The following is a 9,038-nucleotide window of genomic DNA, read 5'->3' as shown; positions in this document are numbered from 1 at the left end:
AGGAGGGGGTGTGTGCATTAGGAAGCATGAGAGGCTAATATGCAATTTAGACGAAATTGCAACTTTTGGCCCAAAGGTTTGAATAATTAAATTCAAACCTTATTTTTTTTAATATAATTTTGGGACTCACAATCTTATTTTTATATTATTTTTCTCTCTTCCTCTCACGTTGCTCGACGTTTTCTCGCAAGGGGGATTATTTTCTTTTTCTTCAGGTATGTTCTAACTTTCCTGTTTAGATTAGCATTTAAAAATTTATTTAATTATAAAATTAATTTTATAGTTATTTTCTAAATAATATTAGCTTTCTAGTGATATGATTATTTTGTAGGATAGAGTAAATATTTTGATTAGGATTTTCCTATAGGATAGTTAATCTGATAATATGATAGATTAAAAATATAGGTTAAAACTCTTAGGGATATAATAAATATTATATAATATTTTCTTGAGGTTAAAACTCATGTTTAAGAATTTTTGAGTTAAAATCTAGATCTATATGGTTGAATTTATGTGGAATCTGAAATGTAGGGATAAACCTATGATTATTAAATATTTATTTAAGTATGAATAGGTATTTTTGAGGTTATAGAAAGGTGATTTGAGGCTTCAGGATAATTTTAAAATTTTTAATTTATTTTTGGACGAATTTTTAGAATATAGAAGGATGAAATTGTGATACTAGAAGTGATTTGAGGATAAAAAAAATAGATTATTAGGGTACGAGAATTTTAGAAAAGAATTTGGAAAGTTAAATGAGGCATAAATCTTAAATTAGTGTTAATATGGATTATATATTTAAGACTTTCTAACTATTTAAATTAGAGTTATTTATTTTAATGTAAAATTAATATATAGTATTGTGAAATAATTATGTAGATTATATTGACAAAGATAGTGGTGAAAAAGGAGTTGTGAAGGGAAACTTGTTATTCAAGACACAAGGTAACCATTATTAATGTGTTGTGACGGGTGTGTTTGTGAATGGTTATGTGTTGTTTTGTTGTTTGGAAAAATTATGAATTATTGAAAATAAATAATGTTATATACTTCTGTGAAATCATTGCCAAGTAGGTTAAAAATTTATTTTTGTTTATCATGATGAGATATTATTGTTCGGATATATTTCTGTTTGGATATTTGAATGATGCATGACTTGTCAGGGTATTTTAATGTATGGTGTTAATGGAAATTTCTATTCGGTTAATTATTACCATGTGGTAAGCCCTCATTGGACCCAATGAGTGGCATGTCGCTTGGTCCAACTCACCTTTGGCTCGGTGATTTGGCGTCCGAGCATGGCGAAAGGAGGATATAAGGTGCAGTCATGCAAATTAAATACTTGTTCGGTTTGTTTGTAAGTATTGTTCGGTTAAATGTTTTGTGTGCCCACTTAGCAATCGCATGATTAGTTACATCCGCATGCATCATTACATATTAATTTCTGGTTACTGGGACTTTTAAGTCTCATTCCCCGTGGTTAATATTTTTACAGGAGCGAGTCCGGCCGAGAAAGCACCAGAGGTGTAACTATGGTGTATGAGACACCATCTTTTACGTTGCCTCTTATTTTAGATTATACAATGTATCTTGTGCCAACTTAGGACATATCTTTTTCGTGAAGCATGTAAACTCTAATCCTTTTTATTAAAAGTATTTATATGACCAAGAGGATTATGTCTGTCCTTCTTGATTTATGATCTGATTTGAATATCATGACATGAGAATCCTGTCTATCCCTCATGGTTCTAATTGCTTTTTTGAGATATTTTAAAACCTGTGATATATTATCTTGGATGTATCATAGTAAAAATTTTTCTACCATGATAAGGGTATGATAAGTGTTCAATGAAAAAAAATAATTTGTTGAATTAATAATTTGTGAAAAATCGGTTTGTAAATTTGAAAGTGTTACAATTATCAATCTCTACAATTAAATTCAACTTCCCCATAATTATCAATCTCCACAATTAAATTCGATCAAATTTTGTACAATAGTGAGTTAATATTTTTACATAATTTCTAAATGGATATAGGCAAGACATAACAGTACCATAAGGTAGTTGTTTTGAAGTCTATAGACTTATCAAACGTTAATTTTGTTTATAAAATAACCATAATACTTCTAATTTGAAATAAAAAAATAAGTAATAAATAATTACCTTAATTAAGCGAGTTATTACAGTGGAGAAAATAACTACCATTTTTAAATTTTATTTTTTAAGTATTGATTCTTGAATGTAAATGACAATTTTAGAGTAGCAAATAACTACTTTTGTTATATGAGTGACTAAAATAATATAAAAAATAACTACTTTCATTTAATAACTGTTCAATTTTAAAAGTATACAATTTTAGCATAACAAATGATTAGTTTTATTGAGCGAGAAACTAAAATAATGTAGATAATAACTCCTTTCAATATTTTTGAATTTCATTTTTATCAATGTCTCGGGTTTCTCCCAAGTCATGAATCTAATACAGCATGGTTGTTTGCACTAGAATTAGGAGGTCCTTGACTAGATGTATTATGTCCATTTTGTGTGTCCCGTGCTGCAATAGATAAAGGAAAGATATAAATTAAAGATTATTAAAAAAAATTTATATCAATCAAGAATTACTTATTAGCAAAACTCAAATAAATATTTATTGATTCGAGTTAATCTTTTATCAACAACAACTCATTTTAAATTATCGATGATCTATTTAAGCATATTTTTTATTTGAGTTTTGATGATAACTAATCATTGATTGATATAAATTTCTTTGAACATTTTTTATTGCTATTTTTCATTTTTCATTTCTCTTTTTAATTTTATTAAAATAAAGTTAAAATTAAAATATTTTATAATAAATTTATACCACCCATGTTAAACTTAGATGAACCAGATTAGTGATTAGATTTAATAAACAAATTTATAATTTTTATTTTAATAAAATTAAAATTAAAATATTTAATTTAGATTGTTTGGATTAAATCTAAATAGTCTGAAGATGAGAGGGAGGGAGTGTGGGAAGAGAGAAGTTGAGTCCGATGTCCATTGGGGGTTAGAAGCTCATTAGTTCCTTTATTACTTGCAAGATATGGGATTATCTTTGACAAAAACAAAAACAAAAAAACAAAAAACAAAAAGACGTAGGATGATCGCAACGAAAAGACACACTCCAAGCATTCCATAAGCCCATCAACTGTCTCGGCCTAGAGTCGAATGTTTTTGGCTAATCGATTTTTGGCACACACAAGTTCAAAACAACACAGGCCTGTAGTGGTATTAGAATAAGGGTTAAAGTGTAAAAATATTCATCAAGTGATTAGTCAGGAGCATCTAGTGACTAATAGACTAAAGTAAAAAAAAAACAAAAATACTTATAATATTATTAGAGTTGGTACAAAAGAGACTAAATTGTTAACTTTGCTTTAACACCGTCAGTTTTCGACGTTGAATGTTAAATGTACTTGCCATGTGTCTTTGCTAATGTGGACCAAAAAAGGGGCAAAACTGCTCATGAAATTATCGACCAGAGCATCTAGTAGCCTAAAGTGAGAAAAGGGAGAAAATTACTCATAATGTTATCAAAATTGGTGTGAAAGTGATCAATCTATTAAATCTCTTAAATGTTAACTATTTAACTAACACCTAAATAAAAGTTAACAATTCTTTTTCTGATGTGCACAAAAAATATTCTCAGATAAAATTATATGGAGGTTGATTAGTTATCATTTGAATATCATGTGAGAAGATGTTTTGATCGAACATCAAATTAAATCGCTCACTTCTTTGTAATAGTGACAAAAACCATTTAAAAATTTTGAACCTATCATAAATGAAATTGTTTAAAGTTGTGATAATGTTTTAAAAGTAGATAGCATAAGAGATGTAATTAGTCTTGATTTTCAATTATGTACAACCTATCTTACTATGTTGAATCTTAGGTTTTGCAGACAAGAAAAATGAGTAGAGAGAGAGGGAGGGGGTGGGATGTGTTAGAGAAAAAATGAGATTTGGTAGGATACATCATCGATCAACTTCCACAAAAATAATCTTGGGAGTTTTTTTGTCCATGTTAACGAAAAAATGGTCAACTACTTAGATACCAGCTAAACGGTTAATATTTAAGCGATTTAATGGATTGATCACTTTTGCACCAATTTTAATAATGTTATGAATATTTTTGAACTTTTTCTCATTTTAGGCTACTGGATATCCTTGGTAGACTAGTGTGTGGGTATTTTTGCCCTTTTTTAATTCACGTTAGCAAAGACTGACACATGACAAGCACAATCAGCATTTGACACTGAAAACTAATTGTGTTAGGGCAAAGTTAACAATTTGGTTATTTTTGTACAAATTTTATAGCACATTTTTTTTGTCTATAGTATTAAAGAATTAATTATTGCCTTCATTAAAAAAATGTAAGATACTTTTTTTGAGAGGTTAAATGTTAAAAAATGTAAGATATTTTTAATATTTTAATGCGTAATTAATGTGTTTTTTTTTAACAAAAGCCCATAATAAACAAATCATTTTATGTGTGCATATATATTTGGTAATAAGTGAGACAAATACCCAAACTCATAAATTACTTTATATTTATTTTAAAGTAAAATACCTTATTAAATAAAGATAAATACGAAAAGATAGTGTGAGTTAAAAAATAATTAATTACTTTTATTGAAGTGAAATTTAATTAAAAATATTTTACATTTTCAACAGAGTGAATATCAATTTTTATTTTGATTTGGAGGGGTAACGATGGTAAATTGCAGACATTGTTTAACAAAATTATTATGTACATAAAAATTGAGATTCACCCCCTACTAGTTCCTCAAAAGTGTTCTTATCACTATTATCAGAATTGGTCTGATCGGTTGAATCGAGAACCGTTCATAAGTCCAGTTTGGTTACACAAAAAAATTGGTTATCTTACAAATCATCCATGAATCAGTTGAATCGGCTATGAACTAACCAAGATTGGTAAAATCGGTGAGAAATCGATTGAATCAGCCATGTTACTTTTTTATTTTTATTTTTAATTCATATTTTTAAAATATAATTTATAAATATCTATACCAAATAAGCATTATGAAATTAAAAAAATACAAGGAATATGTATGAATTATGTACATATTTTAAAGTTATAAATTATAAATTATGAAATAATAATATATATTTTGGATGAAATGATGTCATAAATTATAAATTATCTTATTTCAAATTTAAATATTCATTTTTCTTACTATATATTATTTCTTTTTTACTTTAAATATATAATATTTAAAATATATCAATTTATTTATGACCGGTTGGACTTCAATTTAAACCATGGTCCAACCAGTGAATCATGAATCGGTACCTCGACCGGTTTAATGACCGGTTCAATTTTCATAATATTTGTTCTTATCACTCAAGCTAGCTTTAATTGATTTTAAAATAATTTATATAAAATAAAATATTAATAATATTTTTATTATACTCTAAAATAACTCGTGTGAATATTTCCGTTGTATAAAAAATATTTATATTTTAAATGTGTAATGAATAACAAAATTTTTAAAGTAAAACAAATTGTTTATATGGTGAGGAAGAAAGGAACTCTAAAACAAAACATATGTCTTAAAGTTTTAATTTGCATGGATCTAATATATAAACTAAAATAAATTATTGTATATATTTGAGTATAACCTAATAATAAATTAGAAAATAAAATAAATTCTCTATATTTTTTTCACAAACAAGTTTTTTTTTTTAAATTTCTGTATTCTAACAACTAAAAAATCTTCTTATATTGTACTGTAAATAAAAAATACAATTAACCGCAATTACTAAATAAATTTAAAAATATAGTTATTTTTACTTGTCCTTGTAAAAAAGTAATAAAATTTAAATTTCACTCTCCCCTCTATTTCTTTTAAATAATGTGGATTAAGATTCTCATGTATCACACGGGGTCTAAAATCTAGTTTATCTCTAATTAGCCTTGCAAGCTTGAAAAACATAATATAATATTCATAATACTCACCCTTAGTGTTTATAAATAAATATTGTGCCTCATTAAAATTTTATTAAAAAAATTCAGTGCGACAAAAATCTAGTGAAGGAAAAAAGTATACAACACTTATTGAATATGCTTCATTAAAAATCTTACTAGAAAAATCTTATAGGAAAAACATTAATAAAAAAAAGTATAACACGATCTTTATTCCTTAACTCCTCTGATAACATCACTTCTTTTAATTTATTACAATAGAGTATAATAATTTCTTCTTCTTCTTTTTAAAGTATAATGTGTAGGCTTCATTGATAGTATATAAGATTTTCTAAAGTACTTGATAGTATATAACATTTTCTAAAGTACTGTGACCAATGTATAGACTTCCTCCAACTAAATTCTTATGTACATAAAGATTGGGGTTTAAATCTCCAACTACTTGTTTAAATAATAAGAGCCTCTACCTCTCATACTAACTTTAGTTGGTAGAATATACTAATTTTTCAAGTGAGATTATTGTTAATGATATAATATCCTTCTATTGGAGGCACATTTAGATACTAAATATGAATGTCTTCCAACCCCTCTTAATCTACTCAATAGAATCTTTTACCACTCACCAACTTTAGTTGGTAGAGTATCCTGCACTTGCTTATCTTGATTTGCCATGTTGAGAAGGGCTAGCCCTTTCTGCTAGACTCAACCCTCATTAATGGCACATATTGTTTTTTTAGCAAAAATATGCACATTGCATTTTCATCATATATATTCTTCCAACATATTTTTATAGATATGTCAAATTATCAATATACACCCTATTTGTCTTATGTACTGTGGAAATAACGAAAGAAAAGTTATTCTAAAAGTTACATCTTTAACCTGCATGTTCAATTCGTTTTGAATTAAATGACTCGATATATATTTTATTCAAACAATCTTGCAAGTTGTAGATTAGCAATCACACATATAAATTGTAACAATATTATGTATTCATCTATCAAATTTATTAAATACTTGTATGATTCACATGCTATCTCAATGGGATTCATTTCAAATCATAATTAGTTATATTCTCAACATCAATTTTCTTTGAAAACTAGTAGCACATACTAATTTTTTTTTTAATATTTTCATGTTATTGAATGGGTAGCAATGCATAATCTCGATTTTTTTTTACTTCATATAGATAATTCAAAATAATTAAACAAGTTATGCCAACAATATATAGGTTTATATCAATAGATTTCTGAGTTATTGTAATATTTTTTAATTAGCAATAATTTATTAGAAATATCTAATTTCCTTTGAGAGAAAATATACAAGTGAACTTCATCTAACATTAAACACACGCTTGTATTTCAACGATTCCCTCATAAAGTGTGAGTCATGCAAACATGCCTTTTTTATTTGTGTCTTTTTCATATTTCAAAGACGTACAATTATCAACGTATAGTAGCCAAATACTATGTCATTCAATTGGAGGCTCAAGTGTTATCTAATTCACATACAACCATGAATTATCAATCAATTTTTTTTTTTTACCGAAAATTATCTATCAAATTGAGCTATCATTTTCAGACACTTGGCAAAGCGAAGCTCTAGTATAAGTATATGGTTTATATTTTTCATTATTAACTATTTTTTTGCCCATAGAATAAAAAATATCCACATTCGTTCTTATTGATTGGTAACACACACTCATAAATATATGTTTTCATTACTCATCATTAATAAGACATCTAGTCACTGATTCGATGATATTTAATTCACCTCCCAATTTTCTTTTAGATGGTTTGTATTTTGATAGTAGGTCATTATTTGCTTAGATATGGCTAGCGGTTTTAGCTTCTAGTTAGTTTATCTTGCTCATAAAAAGACTTTTTTTTTCCCTTGCATTACAAATGGCAAGCAAAGCTTGAAGAAAAGGAAAAAGCCAAAAGCAAAAATAAAAGGAGAAACAAAAGGAGACTAGATTAGGCTCTTGTCTTCTAAATATGTAGTTAAACAATCAATCGGTACAAATGGTACCATAGTCATCTCACAAGGACCACCTTGACCTCTATTGGCCATGAAATCAGCACATTTGACAATGTCCCTGGCAGAAAGATAGAGCTCCACATCACCCTTGAGGAGTATACAGTCCCTAATTAAAGCAATCTCATTTCTCAGCGGGTGATCAAACACACTAACACGTTTCAACATAGTCATAGCCTCCATAGAATTAAGGAAAATGAGTATCTTGGTGAAGTTTAGCTGTTGACAAACTTCAAGGCCGGCTTTAATGGCTAAAATTTTAGCATCTATTACCCAGTTGGTTCCAAAAGTTCTATGAAAACCTATTAGTCATTTACTAGTACTATCTCTAATAGCAACCCCACCTTGTTGATGATTCCAAACAGAACCATCAACATTAACCTATACATTATATGTTAGTGGTGGACTCCAAATATTAGTTGAGATGAAAACATCATGGAAGGTTGAGTGCTTCAATTCATTGTTCAATACTTGTTCTAGAAGAAGATGTGCACACTTGTGAAGGGTCTCATTTGGTGTGAGACTTCAACCTTCAAAGACATAGGTGCATCGAGAGGTCCAAAGTTCTCGGCAAACCAAACTAAAAACTTGCATCCAAGCCCATCACCTAAAAATGCCCTGTCCAGGGTTGGATTTAGAATTTCATTTGAACTAGACTTAAAAATCACTGAAAAAAAAACTAAAGAAAGTTAAGATTTAGTATTTCTCATCATATTTATTTTGCTATTTCACAGTCTCAAAGCATATGAATTATGCTCTCCTCTTTGTGACACTCAAAAGGACAATGAGGTGAAGTAGTTAACCATTTTTTTGGCTCTGAGTGAGTTTGTCACAATTTTCTCATAAGTAATTTGCCACGTAAAAAATTTTATTTTCTCCAAAACTTGCCAATACTATATGTGGCCCATAAGAGGTTTGAAGTAACCTTGGTTAAATTGGTGATAAATTCATAGGCACTTTTAACAATAAAGATTCCATGCTTGGCCAGCCTTTACCAAACAACAACATCTCTA

This window comes from Prosopis cineraria, unplaced genomic scaffold (assembly GCF_029017545.1).
Source record: "Prosopis cineraria cultivar Desert tree isolate PC_DT_omini unplaced genomic scaffold, ASM2901754v1 PC8, whole genome shotgun sequence".
Classification (NCBI taxonomy): Eukaryota; Viridiplantae; Streptophyta; class Magnoliopsida; order Fabales; family Fabaceae; genus Prosopis; species Prosopis cineraria.
This window is presented reverse-complemented; position numbering follows the sequence as displayed.